Raw genomic sequence first — 22,345 nt, 5'->3', positions numbered from 1 at the left:
ATAAAGATATACCTACCATAGGACTTAAAGGACCCATATCACAAATATGTACAATGCAGACAGATCATAAAGGGGTTCTGTGCAAGTTCATGTGAGAGTGTCAGCACCCTGGATTTCACTGAGCAGATAAAACTTTCAGTGCTTAAATATAAATAGTCGTTTCTTTGCAAATATGCAACAAAACTGCAAGAAATGTTAAGAAGACCTGAAAAAACATGTGGCAAGTCAATGGACTTGAGAGCAGGTCTGAACCTGTGATGAGATAAAAGGCTGCAGAGGCAGGGGCAAAAGGTTCAGGGGAGGAAACTAGGGAATATATTTGGCTTAAGTTCTGTTGGTGATCTCCAAATATTTCATCACTCATCTAATCCATAAAATTCTTGAGGAACCACCAGTTTTATTTATATTTATCTATAAATTAAATACTGTCAATTCACATATGAGGAGAGCTTAATTCTGTTCTTTTCAGATAAAAATGTAAATAAGCTAATATTTTCTTCCCATGCCCTAAAGGACTGACAGTATATGATGTATGCAGAATTATCTTGCACACTCCCTTAGGGCACAGCCTCTCTCTTTTCCCCCATCTCCACTCACCCTAGGTCATTGCTGTGACTAGCACGAAGCCAATAGTGAAATGGAAATACACACTTCCATCCTAGTTATATAAACTAATTTTTGCCGAGGAAACAATGATCCCAAAGTTGTTTTTTCTTTTTTTTCAAGTGAATCATTTAATGTGTGAGGCTCAGTTTGATATTACTGTAAGTATTAACAGAAGAAAATGGGAAAGTATAAACATTTCCCCTTCTATCAAAAACGGGTTTGATGCCAGGATAAACCAGCTTGTTGATTTAACATAGCTGATTAAAAAGGCTAGAGAATCTGAAAGTAAAAAATGTACTTGGAAGCAATGTCCTCTGAGGCTTCATTCTCCTGAGGGCAGCAAAATGCTGAAAAATTTAACTGGCTCAAAAATTATATTGAGAGATCAAAAAGAAGAGCTAGTCACAGCTTGGGAAAAATTTGGAGAACAGATGACATTAAATATAGTTAGATTAATAATTCCAAAGTTTCCCTGGAGTTATAATAGCACTCTGAGCTAACCAAAGGGGCTATAAATTCATGCTCCTTTGAACAGAGTGGTTCTAAATGATAGATTCTCCAGTGCACCCAGCTGTATTTTCAAGTATAATTCTAGTATTTGTACCTAGCAATACAGAAGAAAAAGCAGCAGGGAGGAAGTGTCAAGTATATAGGACATGAAAGGATTTGGCAGCCCTAGAATTCCCAGTTTGAATCTTTGTCATCAGGAAAATCCCATTCCAGCTCAGTCCAAGGTGAGGCTGGAGGTGGTGCTGTGGATGGCCTGTGACAAGCAGGAGGCAACAGTATAAGTGCTGAACTCTGGCTTTCTTCCTTCATCTGCTAAAGAAACTCAAAATAAGGCTGTATGAAGAAAACATGGGATAATACACTGCTTGCTGATGGCCTTTTCTCAGGATCTTGTTGCAGACAGAGCTGTACCAAGCTAAGGAAGGCAGGAGAGAATGTTTCTGAGGGCGGTGTTTGCAATCTCACTATTTACTGTGCGAGTTCCACTGGAGACGTGTACACTTTCTCCAATCCCAGAGTCTACGCCTGATCGACAACTTTTCATTCTGGATTCTGATTGAGGGAAAATACTGATATCCAGTGGGCTCTAAGGAAGACCTTTCAGTTTCTGTAACAACGTCTGAGTCCTGTGCATGTCCTGGAAAGGTACCTGCCCACTGGCCAATTCACATGCTGTAATCCCAATGCTGTAAATATCTGTGCTGGATCACCTGTATTAAGAGGGGAGTCGCCTGTATTATTAGCAGAGACGCTAAACAGGGAACTTGCTGAGCAAAGGGAGAGAGGAAGAGTTACTCCCAGAGGGTCTGCATGATCTGCCTTGGAGGTTCTGGAAACCTCTTGTCAAGTCTGGGGGAACAGGAGGAAGAGCAGGGTAGACGCACAGTGACAATGAAACAGATGCTAGACATACAGTATGCCAGATATCTTCAGAACATGGAAGTAGAAATATCAACTGGAAGGTTGGATAGATGAATCTGGAATTTAGAAGTGTAGTATGAAAATAAGGATTTGGGTGAAAATCGCAACTCTGTCACTGGAGTCACCAGAGTGAATCAGATGGTTACAGAGGAGATAAATTGAGGAAAGAAAAAATACCAGCACAGAATTTAAGGGATCACCAATATTTGAGAGGCTGGCAGAAAAAAGAAAAATAGCCTATGAAGGCTGAGAAGAAATTTTCTGAAATGTAAGAACAGAACCAGATGACAAGAGAATAGTGGGAAATAATAACACAGTTTCACAAATAACTGACACTTCCAATTAAAGATGGTGGACTTAAAACACACATCTATCTCTGATGCCTCCAACAATATAAGTGGAAGAAACAATAAAACAAAAGTAAAACAAACAAATGTGCCAATAACAGAATGCACCAGAAAGACAATTTTATGCAACTTCTGGATGATATAAGTGGATAGTATCAGACAAAAGAAACTAGAAGCATGGTACCTACAATTTATACAAGCACACAAGTGGGCAGAAGCAGCGGCTTCCAACCACAGCCGGAGACTACCAATCTCTGAGCCCTCCAACCAGGGCCAGGGGTCAGCATAGGTGCTAAGATGAATGACTGGCAAAGTAACTCACTGACAAAGTAACTGACTCCTAGGGCACCTTGGTGGACCTCCACTCTGTAAAGATCCAGCAGTTAATGAAGACCAAAGCTGAAGTGCAGCCATTCTATAAAGTCAGGACACTTTTTTTTTTTTTTTAAACATATCTATATACAATTGGCCCTCCATATGCACAGGTTCCACATCCACAGATTCAACCAACCAGAGAATGAAAATATTTGGGGGAAGAAAAACTCCACAAAGTTCCAAAAAGCAAAACTGAATTTGCCCCACACCAGCAATTATTTATATAGAATTTACATTGTATTTACAACTATTTACATGGCATTTACACTGTATTAGGTATTATAAGTAATCTAGAGACAATTTAAAGTGTATGAGAAGATCTACCACAAAGGAGGTGAGAATATACAATGGGGAAAAGACAGCTTCTTGCTGGGAAAACTGGACTACTTACACCATAAAAAATAAACTCAAAATGAATTAAAGACTTAAATGTAAGACCTGAAACCATAAAACTTCTATAAGAAAACATACGCAGGGGGGACTTCCCGGTTCAAGCCCTGGTCCGGGAAGATCCCACATGCCTCGGAGCAACTAGGCCCACGTGCCACAACTACTGAGACTGTGTTCTAGAGCCTGTGAGCCACAACTACTGAAGCCTGTGCGCCTAGAGCCCATGCTCCACAACAAGAGAAGCCACCGCAATGAGAAGCCCGTGCATTGCAACAAAGAGCAGCCCCTGCTCAACGCAACTAGAGAAAGCCCGCACACAGCAGTTAAGACCCAACCAGCCAAAAATAAATTAATTAATTAATTAAAAAAATAAAAAAGAAAACATACACAGGGGACTTCCCTGGCAGTACAGTGGTTAGGACTCTGCATTTCCATTGCAGGGGGCATGAGTTCAATCCCTGGTCAGGGAACTAACATCCTGTAAGCTGTGCTGTGTGGCAAAAACAAACAAACAAACAAAAAATAGGCTCTCTGAACAAACGTATGGACACCAAGGGGGGAAAGTGGCGGGGGGTGGTGGTGGTGTGATGAATTGGGAGATTGGGATTGACATGTATACACTAATATGTATAAAATGGATAACTATTAAGAACCTGCTGTATAAAAAAATAAATAAAATTAAATTTAAAAAAAATAGGCTCTCTGACATCAATCTTAGCAATGGTTTGGATATTCTGCTCAGGCAAGGGAAACAAAAGCAAAAATTACCCAGTGGGACTACGTCAGACTAAAAAGCTTTGTACAATGAAGGAAACTATCAACAAAATGAAAAGGCCGCCTAATGAATGGGAGAAGACATTTGCAAATGATATCTCCAACAAGGGGTTAACATCCAAAATATACAAAGAACTCATACAATTTGACATCGGAAAAACAATCCAATTAAACCCAGGCAAGGAACTGAACAGACATTTATCTAAAGAAGATATACAGATGGCCAATAGACACATAAAAAGATGCTCAACATCACTGATCATCAGGGAAATGCAAATCAAAACCACAGTGAGATATCACCTCACATCTGTCAGAATGGCCATTACCAAAAAGAAAACAAATAACAAGTGTTGGTGAGGATGTGAAGATAAGGGAACCCTTACATGCTGTTGGTGGGAATGCAAACTGGTAAAGCCACTATGGAAAACAGTATGGATAGTCCTCAAAAAACTAAAAACAGAACTACCATACAACCCAGCAACTCCATTTCTGGCTATTACTGGCTATTTATCTGAAGAAAATAAAAATGCTAATTTGAAAAGATATTCGCTCACCCCCCCGCATGTTCACTGCAGCATCATTTACAACAGCCAAGATATGGAAGCTACCTAAGTGTTCATCAACAGATGAATGTATAATGAAAATGTGGTATGTATGTGTGTATAAACATACACACAAACACATACACATGTACACAATGGAATATTACTCAGCCATAAAAAGAATGAAATCTTGCCATTTGTGACAACATGGGTGTACCTAGAGGGTACTGTGCTAAGTGAAATAAGTCAGACAGAGAAAGACAAATACTGCATGATTTCACTTCTATCTGGAATCCAAAAAAACAAAACAAATTAACAAATATAACCAAACAGAAACAGAGTCATAGATAAAGAGAACAAATAGGTGGTTGCTAGAGGGGAGGTTGGTAGGGGAAGGAGAGAAATAGGCGAGGGAGACTAAGAGGTGCAAACCTTCAGTTAACAAAATAAAAGAGTCACAGGTATAAAATGTAGAGTGTGGGGAACATAATTATATAATATCTTCATATAGTAACATGACATATTACTGGTGATCATTTTGAAACGTATAGAAATGTAGAATCACTATGCTGAATACAAGGAACTAAAATAGTGCTGTAAGTCAATTATACTTCAAAAACAAACAGACCACCTCATAGAAAAAGAGATCAGATTTGTGGCTACTCGAGGTGGGGAGGAGGGGGAAGGGGAATTAGATGAAGGTAGACAAAACATACAAACTTTCAGTTATAAGATAAGTACTAGGGATGTAATGTACAACATGATAAAGATAAGTAACACTGCTGTATGTTATAAATGAAAGTTAAGAGAGTAGTAAATCCTAAGCATTCTCATCACAAGGAAAAAAAAATTTCTATTTCTTTAGTGTTGTACCTATACGAGATGATGGATGTTCAAAACACTAACTGAACACAAGCTAAAGGAACAGAGAATTCAGTGACCACAGATAAGAAATACAGACTTTGCAAAAACAAAAGCAGTTTGGAAAAGTCATTTGGATAACTGTAGTCTTCAACAATCAAGAACAGCAAAATTTGGAGAAGAGCAAGAAAGTAATTTCTAAAATTACAACATTATGATATACAAATGTCCGGTTTCAACAACAACAAAATCACAAAGAAACAAAAAAGTATGGCCCAATCAAAGGAAAAATATAAATTGACAGAAGTGTCCCTGAGAAGACCAGACATTGAACTTCCTAAACAAAGGCTTTAAGTCAACTGTATTAAATATGCTCTAAAAAATAAAAGAGAGGTAGGAGTCAAGATGATGGAGTAGGAGGACGTGGAGTTCACCTCCCCCCAAAAATACATCAAGAATACATCTACGAGTGGTACAGTTCTCACAGAGCACCTGCTGAACACTAGCAGAGGTCCTCAGACACCTAAAAGGACAAGAAAGAACCCCGTGTAACCACGTAGGACCAAAGGAAAAAAAAAAGCCCAGAAACAGGCTGGACTGCACCCCTGTTGCAAAGCTAAAGGAGAGGAGAGGTTGCCGCACCCGAGAGCCCCCTCACCAGTGGGGAGATCAGTTGGGACAAAAGGGGAGCTTCAGGGGCTTGGAGGAGAGAGCAGCAATCTGTCTGTGGCAGGCAGGACAGAGTGAGACCTATAAAGGTGGTCCGTGCCACAGCCCTGTGCACCCCAGGCTGAGGTATGTGTCCACCAGTACAACAGGGGCTGGGTGCTGGAACAGGGTGCTTGGAGAACAGATCCAAAAAGAGGACTGCTGTTGGCTGCAAGGAGACAACATGAAGGGGTGGGAGTGAGGAGCTCCGTAACTGGGAATGCTCAGGGAAAAAGCCCAGGCTGCCATAGACGCGAAGCATCATTGTTGAGTGACACACAGAGAGCAGGGCCACTACTGTTGCCTCTTTCCCCACGTGCTGGCTGCTGCTTCCGCGGGCACTAGGAGGGGCTCCTGCCAGAGCAGGCTTGTGTGCCCCCAGTGGCTGCCTCCGGCCCCTCCCGCCTGGGCAGGCACGCATGCCACAGTCAGTGGCCACTTCTACCCCCTCCTGCCTGGGCAGGCTCATGCGCCCCTGGTTGCTGCCTCAGCCCCCTCCCACCTGGGAGGGCTTCGTGTGCTCCAGGGCAGCCCCGGGAGCAGATGCCTGTGGGTAGCCCACGTGCAGAGGTGAGGGTGAAACCACAGCGGAGCCCCAGGAGCCATGCAACTAAGAAAGAAGAGCTGAAATCTCTCCTCCCACTGCGTGAACCACGGAATTACACCCCCATGACTGGCTTAGTAAACTCAGCACCTCAGGAACATCTGAAGGGACAACAAGTGTTCCTGCAGCTGAGACGGGTCTAGCTTTAGCAGCTGTGGACTTTGTGGGCAAGTACACATGGGAGATTGGCCAGGCCAGAGTCTGGGTTGCCTCCACAGCGCCCACAGTGGTTCCAGATGCATGATTACTGCAGTCCTGGGAACTGACCTCAGTGGATCTATGCTGGTGGCCTGGTGAAAACAATGCCTGAGAGACACGAGGGCCAATTGCTGGCATACCCACAGTTAAAGTGGGGCTGAAAGCAGTGCCAATGAGAGTGGAATTTGTGAGCTCCAACAACGGGTGAAAGGTGACGCAGCAGAGCACACTCAGAAGTGAACACATGCAGAGGAGGTGTACTCAGTGGCTTCTCTCCCAGTGGGAGTGGTCCAATACAGCCTACCTTGCACCGCAGATCAGAAACACAGCTAAGAAACAGACTGGGGGCCTCTTCAACAACAACTAGGGAGCAGACCCCGCCCCTGACAGGGCAGTGACAACCACAGAGCAAAGAGGAGGCCCCACTCAATACCCAGTGCAGGATCTGGTCACTAAAACGTCAGTCACACCTCTTACCAAGGTGATAAGCATAAGCTGAAGAAAAAGATGGCAGACACCCATACTGACAACAGCCCTTGGACCAAAAAATGTTAAACCCATGCAGGCTACACGGAACTTCCCACATAAAAATAGTCCTGCAGGGCTTCCCTGGTGGCATAGTGGTTAAGAAACCACCTGCTAATGCAGGGGACATGGGTTCGAGCCCTGGTCCAGGAAGATCCCACATGCTGCGGAGCAACTAAGCCCATGCGCCACAACTACTGAGCCTGCACCCTAGAGCCCATGAGCCACAACTATTGAGCCTGCCTGTAACAACTACTGAAGCCCGTGCGCCTAGAGCCCGTGCTCCGCAACGAGAAAAGCCACTGCAATGAGAAGCCCACGCACTGCAATGGAGAGTAGCCCCCGCTCGCCACAACTAGAGAAAGCCCGTGTGCAGCAACGAAGACCCAGTGCAGCCAAAAATAAATACATAAAATAATTAAATTTAAAAAATAGCCCTCCAAGACAGTCTGAGGGTTTGACACTGGGAGGAAAAACCCCTAGAGCATTTAGCCTTGAAGGCCAGCAGGGCTTGAGTGCCGGAGCTCCACAGGGCTGGGGGAAACAGACTCCACTCTTGGAGGGCGTGCACACTAGGCCTCATGTGCACTGGGACACAGCACAAAGCAGTACCTCCAAAGGAACCTGGCAGACCTATCTAGGGGTCTTGGAGGGTCTCCTGGGGAGGCGGGGATCGACTGTAGCTCACTGTGGGGGCAAGGACACTGGCAGTGGAGGCCCCAGGGAATAGTGATCAGTGTGAGCACTCCCGGAGGTCCCCATTTCGGCACCAAGACCCGACCCCACCCAACAGCCTGAAGTCTCCAGTGCTAGAAAGCCTCAGGTCAAACAACCATCAAGATAGGAGCACAGCCCCACCCATCAGCAGACAGGCTGTCTAAAGTTGTACTGAGCTCACAACCATCTCAAAACCAACCCTTTGACACAGCCCTGCCCACCAGAAGAACCAGACCCAGCTCCACCCACCAGACAGCAGGCACCAGTCCCTCCAATGAGGAAGCCTGCACAAGCCCCTAGACCAACCTCACCCACCAGGGGTCAGACACCAGAAGCAAGAGGAACGACTATCCTGAAGCCTGCAGAAAGGAGACCACAAGCACAGAAATTTAGACAAAATGAGAGCACAGAGAAATATATTTCAGACAAAGGAACAACCTAAAAACCCAAAGAAGAACTAAATGAAAAGGAGATAGACAATCTACCTGAAAAAGAATTCAGAGTAATGATAATAAAGATGATCCAAAATCTCGGAAAAAGAATGGAGGCACAGACTGAGAAGATACAAGAAATGTTTAACAAAGAACTAGAATACTTAAAGAACAAACAAATAGAGATGAACAACACAATAACTGAAATGAAAACTACTAGAAGGAATAGCAGAATAACTGAGGTGAAAGTATGAATAACTGAGCTGGAAAACAGAGTGGTGGAAATCACTTCCACATAGCAGAATAAAGCAAAAAAGAAAGAAAAGAAATGAGGACAGTCTCAGAGACCTCTGGGGCAATATTAAATGCACCAACAATTGCATTATGGGGTCCGAGAAGAAGAAGAGAAAGAGAAATGGCCTGAGAAAATATCTGAAGAGATAATAGCTGAAAACTTCCCTAACATGGGAAAGGAAACAATCACCCAAGTCCAGGAAGTGCAGAGAGTCCCATCCGGGATAAACACAAGGAGGAACATGCCGAGACACGTATTAATCAAACTAACAAAAATTAAAGAAAAAACCTTAAAAGGGAAAAGCATCAAATAACATAAAAGGGAATCCCCACAAGGTTATCAGCTGATTTCTTAGCAGAAACTCTGCAGGCCAGAAGGGAGTGACACAATATATTTGAAGTGATGAAAAAGAGAAACTTAAAGTCAAGAATACTCAACCCACCAAGGCTCTCATTCAGACTTGATGGAGATATCAAAAGCTTTACAGACAAGCAAAAGCTACGAGAATTTAGCATCACCAAACCAGTTTTACAACTTCTCTAGGCAGGGGGGAAAAATAAAGGAGCCCACAACTAGAAATAAGAAAATCACAAATGGGAAACCTCACCAGTAAAGGGAAGCATACAGTAAAAGTAGGAAATCATCCACACACAAATATGATATCAAAACCAGCAACCATTAGAAGAGGAGAGTACAAATGCAGGAAAAGGGGATTGCATTTGAAATTCAGAGACCAGCAACGTGAAACAATCTTATATAGACTACTATATCAAAACCACATGGGTATCAGCTCGGAGCTTTGTGACCACCTAGAGGGGTGGGATAGGGAGGGTGGGAGGGAGGGAGATGCAAGAGGGAAGAGATATGGGAACATATGTATATGTATAACTGATTCACTTTGTTATAAAGCAGAAACTAACACACCATTGTAAAGCAATTATACTTCAATAAAGATGTTTAAAAAAAAAAAAGGTACATGGAAATGGTTTGAGCTCACTGGTTTCAGTGAGTCAATGAAGTATAAAATCTCAAAAGGACTAAACATTCAACATCCTTAGCCTGAATATTAGAAACTTACTGCAGTCTCTGTAAACCTACATTTCTATCTTGGATAGGAATAGCAAAGAAGTTACAAATAAACAAAAGATCACTTAGCATGAAAAAAAAAAAAAACCACATGGGAACTGCAAACCAAAAAACTACAATAGATACACACACAAAAAGAAAAAGCAACCCAAACATAACACTAAAGATAGTCATCAAACCTCAAGAGAACAAAACAGAAAGATAAGAAAAAAGACCTACAAAAACAAATTCAAAAATATTCAGAAAATGGCAATAGGAACAAACAAATCAATAACTACCTTAAATGCCAATGGATTAAATGCTCCAACCAAAAGATATAGACTGGCTGAATGGATGCAAAAACAAGACCCGTATATATGCTGTCTACAAGAGACCCACTTCAGATCTAGGGACACATACAAACTGAAAGTGAGGGGATGCAAAAAGATATTCCATGCAAATGGAAATCACAAGAAAGCTGGAGTAGCAATAAGCATATCAGACAAAATAGACTTTAAAATAAAGACTGTTACAAGAGAAAAAGAAGGACACTACATAATGATCTAGGGATCAATCCAAGAAGAAGATATAACAATAGCAAATATATATGCACCCAACAAAGGAGCACCTCAATATATAAGGCGAATGTGAACAGCCATAAAAAAAGAAATTGACAGTAACACAATAATAGTGGGGGACTTTAATACCCCACTGTCATCAATGGACGCATTATCCAGACAGAAAATCAATATGGAAACACAGCCTTAAATGACATATTAGACCAGATGGACTTAACTGATATTTACAGAACATTCCCTCCCAGTGCAGCAGAATACACTTTCTTCTCAAGTGTAAAAGGAACATTCTCCAGGATACATCACATCTGGGGCCACAAATCAAGCCTCATTAAATTAAGAAAACTGAAATCAGAGCAAGCATCTTTTCTGACCAGAACGCTATGAGATTAGAAATCACTTACAGGCAAAAAACTGTAGAAAACACAAACACTTGGAGGCTAAACAATATGTTACTAAACAACCAATGGGTCACTGGAGAAAGTGAAAAGGAATTCAAAGAATACCTAGAGACAAATGACAATGAAAACATGATGACCCAAAACCTTTGGGACCGAGCAAAAGCAGTTCTAAGAGGGAAGTTTATAGCAATACAATACTACCTCAGGAAACAAGAAAAATCTCAAACAACCTAACCTTACACCTAAAGCAACTAGAGAAAGAAGAACAAACAAAATCCAAAGTTAGTAGAAGGAAAGAAATCATAAAGATCAGAGCAGAAATAAATGAAATAGAGACGAAGAAAACAACAGAAAGGAGCCACAGAGGTCCACATTTGTTCAGTGGGTTAAAGGACATGGAATGGAAAACCTTGAGGAGGAAGAAAAGAAAGTTCTATGCCAGAATGGTCATACTTACAAGACATTTCCATACTATAACCATTTCTTGTGTGTGCATTTTATTCCTCACTACTGTACATACAGTTGACGATAAGTACTTTTTTGAAATATCTAGTCATTCTAGATGTTCTGAAGTGCCTGATATATGTTAAAAGTAGAGGTAATAAAAAGACATTTTGTAAATATCTTTTTGTTAAAATTCATATGAAATATTGTTCTTTATTTGGAGGGGGGGCAAGCTTGGCCAAACCACCTCTTTGAACAGTATGCATTGCATTTGTGCTCTGGTTCAAGGTCGGGTGGAGGAGGAAAAAGTGCAAAGACCTCTGTGCCAGTGTGTTTATAGTGAGGCAAGATTACCGTCTTTTTAATGTTCATGCATTTTGTTTCACTTTGCTGTGTATAAAGTGTATATAATGGACAAATGAGTCCTAATTTACAACATCTAGTCTTTCTAGATGTTATAAAGGTTGCCAGAATATGACAAAAATAGAGTTAGTAAATAATACATTTTGTACATTTTGTGTTAAAATTTCTAGGAAAGATTGTCTTCTGAAAACGTGGGCATTATAGCTCTCTGGGTTGGTGGAGAGGGGAGAGAAGGGAAGGGGGTTGGTATTAGGGTAGAATGCACATATGTTGAAGACACTTTCAGATTATAACTGTCACATGTGTGCAGTTTATTCAAGACTGCTCTGTATATAGTGGACAAATTAAGTCCTTATTTGAAACATCTAGTCCAGCTATATGTTTAGAAGTGCCCAACGTATGGTAAATGTAGAGGTAGTAAAATGTCACTCTGTAAATATAGTTTTGTGAAAATTCATAGGAAGTACTATCTTTGGGAATGTTAAATATTAAACCACCTCTGTGAGCAGTATACTATTGTCTAACTTGTTCAGTGGTTTGGAGGAGATGGGAGGGAAAGAATTGCAAAAGGTAATGTGCTAATGTGTTTGTACCTGGACATTTCCAGACAAAACCATTTTTTGTATGTTACGTGTATTTTGTTTTGCTGTGTATATAGTGTATATAATCGACAAATGAGTCCTAATTTTGCAACGTCTAGTCTCTAGTTGTTAAAGAGGTTGCTAGTGTATGACAAAGTAGTACAATTAGCACATTTTGTACAATTTGTGTTCAAATTCATAGGAAAGCTTGTCTTCTGTAAATGACTTTTGGATATGAATTTGCTCAACCACCTCTAAGATTACACATGCCTGTACTTGTCCACTGGATTGGTGGTGGAGAGAAGGAAGTGAGGGAGGGAATAGTTCAGGCCAAAATGGTCATATTTAGAAGATACCTCAGATTATAACCATTGTTATATGTGTGCAATTTTATTTAACAGTGCTGTGTACATAGTGCACAAGTAAGTTCTTATGTGAAATATCTAGTCTTTCTAGATATTTAGAAGTGCTTTATGTATTTAAAAGTAGAAGCAGTAGAATAATGCTTCTTGTAAATATCTTTTAAAAACTGATGGGAAATACTGTCTTTGGAAATGGAATTGTTAAACCTCCCCTCTGAACAGTGTACTCTGTGCTTGTTCATTGGGTTGAGGGAGGTGGGAGGGAAGATGGCAAAAGATGTTTTGCCAGTGTGTACTAGAACATTTCAACTTACCCATTGCTCTGCATGTTACATGCATTTCATTTAACTTTACTGTATATATTATGTATATACTGGACAAATGGGTCCCAATTTTATAACATCTAGTCTCTAGATAGTAAAGAGATTGCCCATGTATGACAAAAGTAGAGTTAGTAAACTAACAAATTTCTACACTTTGTGTTAAAATTCATTGAAAAGCCGTCTTCTGAAAAGGACCTTTGGAAGTGAAATTGTAAATCACATCTAAGTGACACACAAAAAAATTAATGTACGACAAAGGAGCAAGACTATACAATGGAGAAAAGATAGTCTCTTCAAAAAATGGTGTGCTGGGAAAACTGGACAGCTACATGCAAAAGAATGAAATTAGAACATTCTTTAACACCACACACAAAAATAAACTCAAAATGGATGAAAGACCTAAATGTAAGACCAGATACTGTAAAACTCTTAGAGGAAAACATAGGAAGAACACTCTTTGACATAAATCGCAGCAATATCTTGTTTGATTCATCTCCTAGAATAACGGAAATAAAAACAAAAATAAACAAATGGGACCTAATGAAACTTAAAAGCTTCTGCACAGAAAAGAAACCATCAACAAAATGAAAAAACAACCCAAAGAATGGGAGAAAATATTTGCAAATGATGTGACCGACAAGGGATTAATCTCCAAAATATTCAAACAGCTCATGCAGCTCTATGTATGTTAAAAAAAAGAAAAGAAAAAAGAAAAAAATGGGCAGAAGATCTAAATAGATATTTCTCCAAAGAAGAAATAAAGATTGCCGAAAAGATGCTCAACATCACTAATTATCAGAGAAATGCAAATCAGAACTACAATGAGGTATCACCTCACACCAGTCAGAATGGCTATCACCAAAAAATCTAAAAAACAATAAATGCTGGAGAGGGTGTGAAGAAAAGGAAACCCATCTATACTGTTGGTGGGAATGTAAATTGGTACAACCACTATAGAGAAGAGTATGGAGATTCCTTAAAAAACTAAAAATAGAACTACCATATGATCCAGCAATCCCACTCCTGGGCATATACCTAGAGAAAACCATAATCCGAATAGATACGTGCACGACTATGTTCATTGCAGCACTGTTTACAATAGCCAAGACATGGGAGCAACCTAAATGTCTATTGACAGAGGAATAGATAAATAAGATGTGGTACATATATACAATGCAGTATTACTCAACCATAGAAAAGAATGAAATAATGCCATTTGTAGCAACATGGATGGACCTAGAGATTATCATACTAAGCAAAGTAAGACAAAGACAAATATCATATGATGTCACTCATATGTGGAATCTATTTTTTAAAAAAGGTAAAAAGGAACTTATTTATATAACAGTGCAAAATCAACACACAACAATCAGGTTTTTTTTTTTCTATACCAGCAATGAACAACTCAAAAAGTAAATTTAAAAAAAATTCTATTTACAATATTATCCAGTAGAGTAAAATACCTAGTAATAAATTTAACCAGGGATATGCAAAACTACAAAAAACTGTGAAAAGAACTTGAAGAAGACCTAAATAAATGGAAGGATATTCCATGCCCATAGACTGGAAGGCTTTGTATTGTTAAAATGGCAGTACTGGGACTTCCCTGGTGGTCCAGTGGCTAAGTCTCCGCACTCCCAATGCTGGGGGGCCGGGTTTGATCCCTGGCCAGGGAACTAGATTCCACATGCATGCTGCAACTAAAGATCCAGCCAAATAAACAAATATTAAAAAAAAAAAAAAAAGCAGTACTACCAAGAGTGACCTGAAGATTCAATGCAATCCCTATTAAAATTCAACAGCCTTTTCTGCACAAATGGAAAACCTGATACTAAAAATTATGGGATTGCAAGCAGTCCTAAATAGCGCAAACAATCTTAAACAAGCAAAAAGAACAAATTGAGAAGAGTCACACTTTCCTGATTTCAAAACTTAGTACAAAGCTATAGGTACTGGTGTAAGTATAAACATGAAGACCGGGGACTTCCCTGGTGGCGCAGTGGATAAGACTCCATGCTCCCAATGCAGGGGGCCCAGGTTTGACCCCTGGTCAGGGAAGTAGATCCCACGTGCATGCCGCAACTAAGAGTTCACATGCCACAACTAAGGAGCCCGCATGCCACAACTAATGAGCCCTGGAGCCACAACTAAGGAGCCCACAAGCCACAACTAAGGAGCCCACCTGCTGCAACTAAGACCCCATGCAACCAAATAAATAATATAAAAAAAAAAAACACGAAGACCACCAGAACAGTATAGAGAATCCAGAAATAAACACATACCTCTGGACCACTGATTTTCAACAAGGGGGCCAAGACCATTCAGTGGGGAAAGAATAGTCTGGACCTGGGTCAACAGTATATCTCAAGGAAAGAATGATGTTAGACAACTATGTCAACACCATATTCAAAAATTAAATCAACATGGATCTAAATATAAGAGGTAAAGCCATAAAACTCTTAGAATAAAATATAAAATTTGGTAATGTATTTTGAGATATGACAACGCATAAACAATAAAAGTAAAAACAGATAAATTGGACTTCATCAAAATTAAAATGAAAGTATCTTATCAAGAAAGAAAAAAGACAATCTCCAGAATGGATGAAAATATTTTCAAATCATGTTATCTAATACCTGATTATCCAGAATATACATAGAACTCTTACAACTCAACAAAAAGGAAAAACAGCCCAAATAAAATACGTGTAAAGGACTAGAATGGATAGTTCTCTGAAGATTTTTTTTTAATGTCCAAATCATGAAAAAATGCTCAATATCATTAGTCATTTAGGAAATGCAAATCAAAACCACAATGAGATACCACTTTACCCACACTAGGATGACTATAATCAAAAAGCAGAAAACACATTTTGGCCAGAATTAGAGAATCTGGAACCATCATACATTTCTGGTGGAAATGAAAAATGGTTCAAGATGCTGTGGAAAACAGTTGGGCTGTTCCTCAAAAAGTTAAACATAAAAAAAAAAGTTAAACATAAAATTGCCATATGAGCCAGAAATTCCATATTTATACACACACACACACACACACACACACACACACACACACACAGAGGAAAGTATACAAAAAAGCAGGAAAGTATGGTCCATGAAAAAGAAAAATATAAATCAATAGAATCTGTCCCTGCAAAAGACTTAACAGCAGATATATTAGACAAAGACTTTAAAACCACTGTCTTACCAATGCTCAAAGAACTTGAACAATATGTGGAGAAAGTCAAGAACATGATGTGTGAGCAAAATGGAAATGTGAGTGACACAGAAAACCTAAAAAGAAACCAGAAAGAAATTATGCAGCTGAAAGGTACAATAACTGAGATTAAAAATTCATACAGATATTCAAAGGCAGATTTGAGCTGGTAGAAAAAAGAATCAGTGAACTTGAAGATAGGACAGTGGAAATTATCAACACTGAGGAACAGAAAGAACAAAGATTGAAGAAAAGTGAACAGAGCATATAGGACCTGTGAAACACCATCAACTGGAGCAAAATACGCATCATGGGAGTCTCAGAAGAAGAAGGAGAGAGAGAAAGGGGCACAGAGAATCTTTGAAGAAATTCACAGAAATATACAAAAAATATTTGACAAACTAATATTTGAATGAAAAGTTCCCAAATTTAATGAGATACATTAATATAAACATCCAAGAAGCTCGACAAACTCCAAGTAAAATGAAATCAGAGACCCATATCAAGACACTTTATAATCATACTTTCAAAAGACAGAGTGAATCTTGAAAGCAGCAAGAGAGAAGAGACTCATCACATAAAACGGATCCTCAATTAAGATTATCTTCAGACTTCTCATCAGAAATTTTGGTGGTCAAAAGACAGCGGGTCCATATATTCAAGGGCTAAATGAAAACACCTGTCAACTAAGACTACTATATCCAGCAAAACTGTCCTTCAAAAAGTCAGGAAGAAACCAAGATATTTCCAGATAAACAAAAGCTGAGCGAGTTCATGACCACTAGATGTGCCCTGCAAGAAATGCTCAAGGGAGTCCTGCAAGGTAAAATGAAAAGACGCTAGACAGTAACTTGAAGCCGTACGAATAAAGATCCAACAAAGGCAAATACATAGGCAATTATAGAACTAGTATTACTATAGCAATCATTTTTAACTGTACTTGATCTTTTCTATGTGATTTAAGAGAGTTATACGTTTTTTAAAATTTAGAATAAAAGTTAGTATTAATGTAACTTTGGTTTGTAATTCCAAATCTTTTTTTTTCCTACATAATTTGGAGACTAAGACATTTAAAAGAATTATTCGTTTTTGTTTTGGAGCACACATTATATAAAGATGTAATTTTGTGGTGGGAGGGAGGGAGACGCAAGAGGGAAGAGATACGGGGATATATGTATATGTATAGCTGATTCACTTTGTTATAAAGCAGAAAGTAACACACCATTGTAAAGCAATAAGAAAGAAAGAAAGAAAGAAAGAAAGAAAGAAAGAAAGAAAGAAAGAAAGAAAGAAAGAAAGAAAGGAGGGAGGGAGGGAGGGAGGGAGGGAAGGAAGGAAGGAAGGAAGGAAGGAAGGAAGGAAGGAAGGAAGGAAGGAAGGAGAAAGAAAGAGAAAGAAAGAAAGAAAAAAAGAAAAAGAAAGATGTAATTTTGTGACATCAACAACCAAAAGGGGTGGGGACAGAGATATAAAGGAGCAGTTTTTTGCAGGTTATTGAAGTCAAGCTGCTATAAATGCTGCTATAAATTCAAATAAGTAACCATAACAAAATGAAAACAGGTTAAATTCTCAATATAAAGGGCAGAGTACTTCATATTTGAATTAAAATGTCAGGATACATGTTCTTTACCAAAAAACATACTCATAAAGAATATGGAAAACCTTACTAAGGTGAAATACCCCCATGATGCAAAACCCTCAAGCACATCAAAGAAAGGAACAACTGACTGGTGAGTTAGAACTTATCATTTTACAAGTCAAGTGGTTTTCAGTTACAGTCACCCTCCATATGTAAGGATGCTGAACCCGCAGATACAGAGGGCCAACTAAGGGACTTGGGCCATCAGTCAATTTTGGTATCCTCAGAGGGGATCCTGGAACCAATCCCCTGTAGATACCAAGGGATGACTATACTTGCGTTCAGTTAAGTTGAGAGAGAACCTAACCAGAGTTACCAGCTGATAGATCATTAAAAGTATATTTTTCTTTGTTCGATCTTTAGTGGCATGTGATTTGTAAGGATTCAAAAAATTTAGAGGCATTACTATAATAAAACTCCATTCATTCATATCTACTTATTTATGCAAACAAATTTTCGCAATGCTTACATCCATGGAATTGAACTTGGAATAGAATTAATGCTGACTATTTCTCATTCTAGTAATTCTCATCCACTGATAAACTAGTTTGTAAAAAAATCTATCCAACTCCATCTCTGTAAGATGCTTTTCCAGTAAAATTTTACTTTTGTATTTAATACATATTCATAAATATTTGAAATATATTCACTTTGATTAGTTGAAATAATAAGACTGAGAGTTCTATCATAACAGGAAACTTTTTCAAACAATACTTAAATGTCAACTTATTCATATTTTTTACTACAGGAAAGTGTGATAAGGTGATCAATAAAACAGCTGCAATTTCTTAAAAAAGAACATGAAGCAGAATTTTGTGTGCACCTCAGTTACAAGGCTTTTCAAGTATTCTATCAGTGCGCCCATCTCCCACTTGTGCCCCACTGAGAGCGGCTCTTTTGCAGGCGCCAATATTTCATTTTTGTTAGAACCTACAGTACAGAGCAAAGGATACTTAGTAGATTTTTATAAGTAGCTGCTGAATGAATACCTGAGTTAAATAAACATTAATTACAAAGAGATTTATTTTTGTGATAAATAAAGTTGTGATAAAATCAGTTGAAGGGTTCATTGATTTCTTATACTTTAAATATCAGTACAAGATATTTCTGAGAAAACTGGAGAATTTAAGGATGAAAAATAATTCTAACTTCCATGTGAAAAATGATCCATCTTATCCTGAGCCCTTGAGGATTCTCTAGATTCAATAACTACTTCTTGGTGATTTGTTTTTATTATTCTTTGCTTTGTAACTTTGTAAAACTCTAATATTATACCCAAATCTCTTAGTTACTTTGAGAATGTCTCCAAATACATCTATATTATAGGTCTTTGTAAATAAGTGAGACCAGATTTAACTTAGTGGGCAAACTATTCACTTGACAGAGGAAGGAGATCGACATAGCACAGTATGACATGGAACTCACCTCTCCCCACAAACACGTCAAACATACACCTAGATGTGGAACAATTCTCACTTAAAACTAACTGGAGACTGGCAGAAAGAATCCTGTACAGTCAAGGCTGTAAGAAAGATCCACACAGAATCAGGTAGGAAGTTAAGAGAAGTGATCAGGCTGGAACCTGTGCCCCTGAGAGAAGACATGGAAGAAAAGGGAGATTAGACAGATAGAAATCCTTTCTGGGGAGCGAGTGGTCGAGCAACATATTCAGGGACCCAACATAGGAAAGATGAGCCCCTCAGCTGGTTGGAGTGCCAGTAAGAGTAACAGGAGGGCTATGGGAAACCTGGACTTTGCCAGTGAGGAGCGTCCACATGCTTGCTTGCTCCTGAAGCAAGGCAGATTGAAAACTGCATTCATGGCTGACCAATTTCCTGCAACTGACCCAGCAGGCACCCAAACCTGAGCCCAGCAAACGCGCAAGCACCACTTGCTTCACAATGCACCTCCTCACTGGGTGAGGTCCCAGATGTGTGTAACGGAGGTGGCTCAAACCCAAGATGGCATCTGAACAGAGCAGGGACAGCCGTTACTGGTGCTCACACAGTTAGCACATCAGAAGCAGCCATGTTCTCCATCTGCAGTCAGAACACCACAGCCCATGCCCAGACCCACACTGAGAGCCCACATGGGCCCTACTTGTTCTACAGCACAACTCCACACCAGGTCAAAGGAAGCAGAGGCCAAGGGAAGAGCCCAGCTGTGAGGGAAAAAGGAGGCTCAGACCCAAAGCAGCGCTGGAGAAAGGTGGGGGCAGACATTGCTGGCACTCACACAGGCAGTGCATCAGCAGTCCAGATCTCTGCCCTGGCAGGACTGCCATGGCCTGCGCACGGGGCTCAAGCTAAGTACCCTACCTTGCTCCAGGGCTGCTTCCCTCTGGAGTAAGGGTGCCAGTGCTGGGAGTGGGAGAGCACATACTTAAAGGGAATGGAGCCAGCTTGGACCCAGCCCTCAGGGCTTCTAGACCAGCAACACAGAACCTACCCCCATCCCCAACAGGGCAGAGACAGCCACTGAGCAGAGGGGAAGCCTGAGCTTAAACCTGTATCCACCCCTAGTCCCTACATCTCCAGCAACACCTACTACCAAGGTGATAATTGCCAGCACAACCTGAGGAAAGACATGACTTGTGTTCAAGTCAAATCCAGCTATACCACCAAAGCCACTGGGCACACGCAGACAGTATGGGAATGCTCCCATATAAGGACACCTCTTCAGCATTGCAGTAGATAACTGCTTCACCTATTTCATAGAGACAGAGTAAGTTAAGCAAAATGAGAAGACAGAACAATTTGTCTCAACTGAAAGAGCAAGAGAAAATCCCTGAAAAAGCAACTACTGAAATAGAAATAAGCAATTTACTAGATAAAGACTGTGAAGCATTAGTAATAAGAATAAATCAAGTAATAAAATGGCAATAAGTATGTACCTATCAATAATTACTTGAAACATCAATGGACTAAATGCTGCAATCAAAATACATGGTGTGGCTGACTGATTAAAAAACAAGACCAATCTATATGCTGCTTAGAAGAGACTCACTTCAGAGCTAAAGCCACATACAGACTGAAAGTGAGGGGATGGAAAAACATATTTCATGCAAACAAACAACAAGAAAGCAGGGGTAACAATACTCTTATCACACAAAATACATTTTAGAACAAAGTCTTTAACAAAAGACAAAGAAGGTTACATAACGAGGGATCAATATAAAAAGAGGATACGACACTCGTTAACATATATGTACCCAATACAGGAGCACCTAAATACATAAAACAAATATTAAATATAAAGGGAGAAACTGACAGTAACACAATAATAGTGGGGGACTTTAACACCTCACTTGAATCAATGGACAGTCCATACAGACAGAAAATTAGCAAGGAAACACTGGCCTTAAATGACACATTAGACCAAATGGACTTAATTGATATTTATATAGCATTCCATCCAAAAGCAGCAGAATACACATTCGTTTCAAGTGCACCTGGAACATTCTCCAGGATAGATCACATGCTAGGACACCAAAAAAAAATAAGCCTCAGTAAATTTAAGAAAACTGAAATCATATCAAGCATCTTTTCTGGCCACAACGCCATTAAATTAGAAATCAACTACAAGAAAACACTGCAAAAAACACAAACAAGTGGAGGCTAGACAATATGGTACTAAACAACCAATGGATCACTGAAGAAATCAAAGGGAAATTAAAAAATACCTGTAGACAAATGAAAACTAAAACACAATGATCCAAAATATATAGGATGTAGAAAAAGCAGTCCTAAAAAGGAAGTTTATAGTGATGCAAGCTTACCTCAGGAAACAAGAAAAAACTCAAATGAACACCCTAAACTTACACCTAAAAGAACTAGAAAAAGAACAAAACCCAAAGGTAGAAGGAATGAAATCATAAAAATCAGAGCAATAAAAAATGAAATAGAGAATAAAAAATAATTTAAAAGTTCAATGAAACTCAGAGCTGGTTCTTCAAAAAGATAAACAAAATTGATAAACTTTTAGCCAGACTCATCAAGGAAAAAAGAAAGAGCCCAAATCAATATCACAAATGAAAAAGGAGAAGTTACAACCGACACCACAGAAATACAAAGGATCATAAGAGACTACTATGAACAACTATATGCCAATAAAATGAACAACCTGAAAGAAATGGACAAATTACAATAAATGAAAATCTCCCAAGACTGAACCAGGATGAAATAGAAAGTATGAACAGACCACTTACCAGCAACTGAATTGAATCTGCAATTAAAAACAAAGCAAAACAAACAAACAAACCTCCCAACAAAGAACAGTCCAGGACCAGATGGCTTCACAGGTGAATTTTACCAAACATTTAGAAAAGAGTTAACACCTATCCTTCTCAACCTGTTCCTAAAAATTGCAGAGGAAGGAATGCTTCAAAACTCATTCTACAAGGCCAGCATTACCCTGATACCGAAATCAGACACCACAAAAAAGAAATTACAGGATAATATCACTGATGAACATTGATGCAAAAATCCTCGATAAAATACTGGCAAACCAAATTCAACAATATATTAAAAGGATCACACATCATAATCAAGTAGAATTTATCTCAGGGATGCAAGA

The 22,345-nt window shown here is 39.4% G+C and overlaps 1 protein-coding gene across 1 annotated transcript in view; it reads right to left on the bottom strand.

Annotated features, from left to right (window-relative positions):
* The window catches only part of ZNF37A (zinc finger protein 37A), a 50,336-nt gene that overhangs the window by 21,174 nt on the left and 6,817 nt on the right, over positions 1-22,345 (bottom strand). The window lies entirely within an intron of this gene.

The sequence above is a fragment of the Balaenoptera ricei genome, chromosome 16 (genome assembly GCF_028023285.1).
Source record: "Balaenoptera ricei isolate mBalRic1 chromosome 16, mBalRic1.hap2, whole genome shotgun sequence".
In the NCBI taxonomy this organism is placed as follows: Eukaryota; Metazoa; Chordata; class Mammalia; order Artiodactyla; family Balaenopteridae; genus Balaenoptera; species Balaenoptera ricei.
Note: the sequence above shows the minus strand (reverse complement) of the source record. Positions and strands in the feature narration are given on the sequence as shown.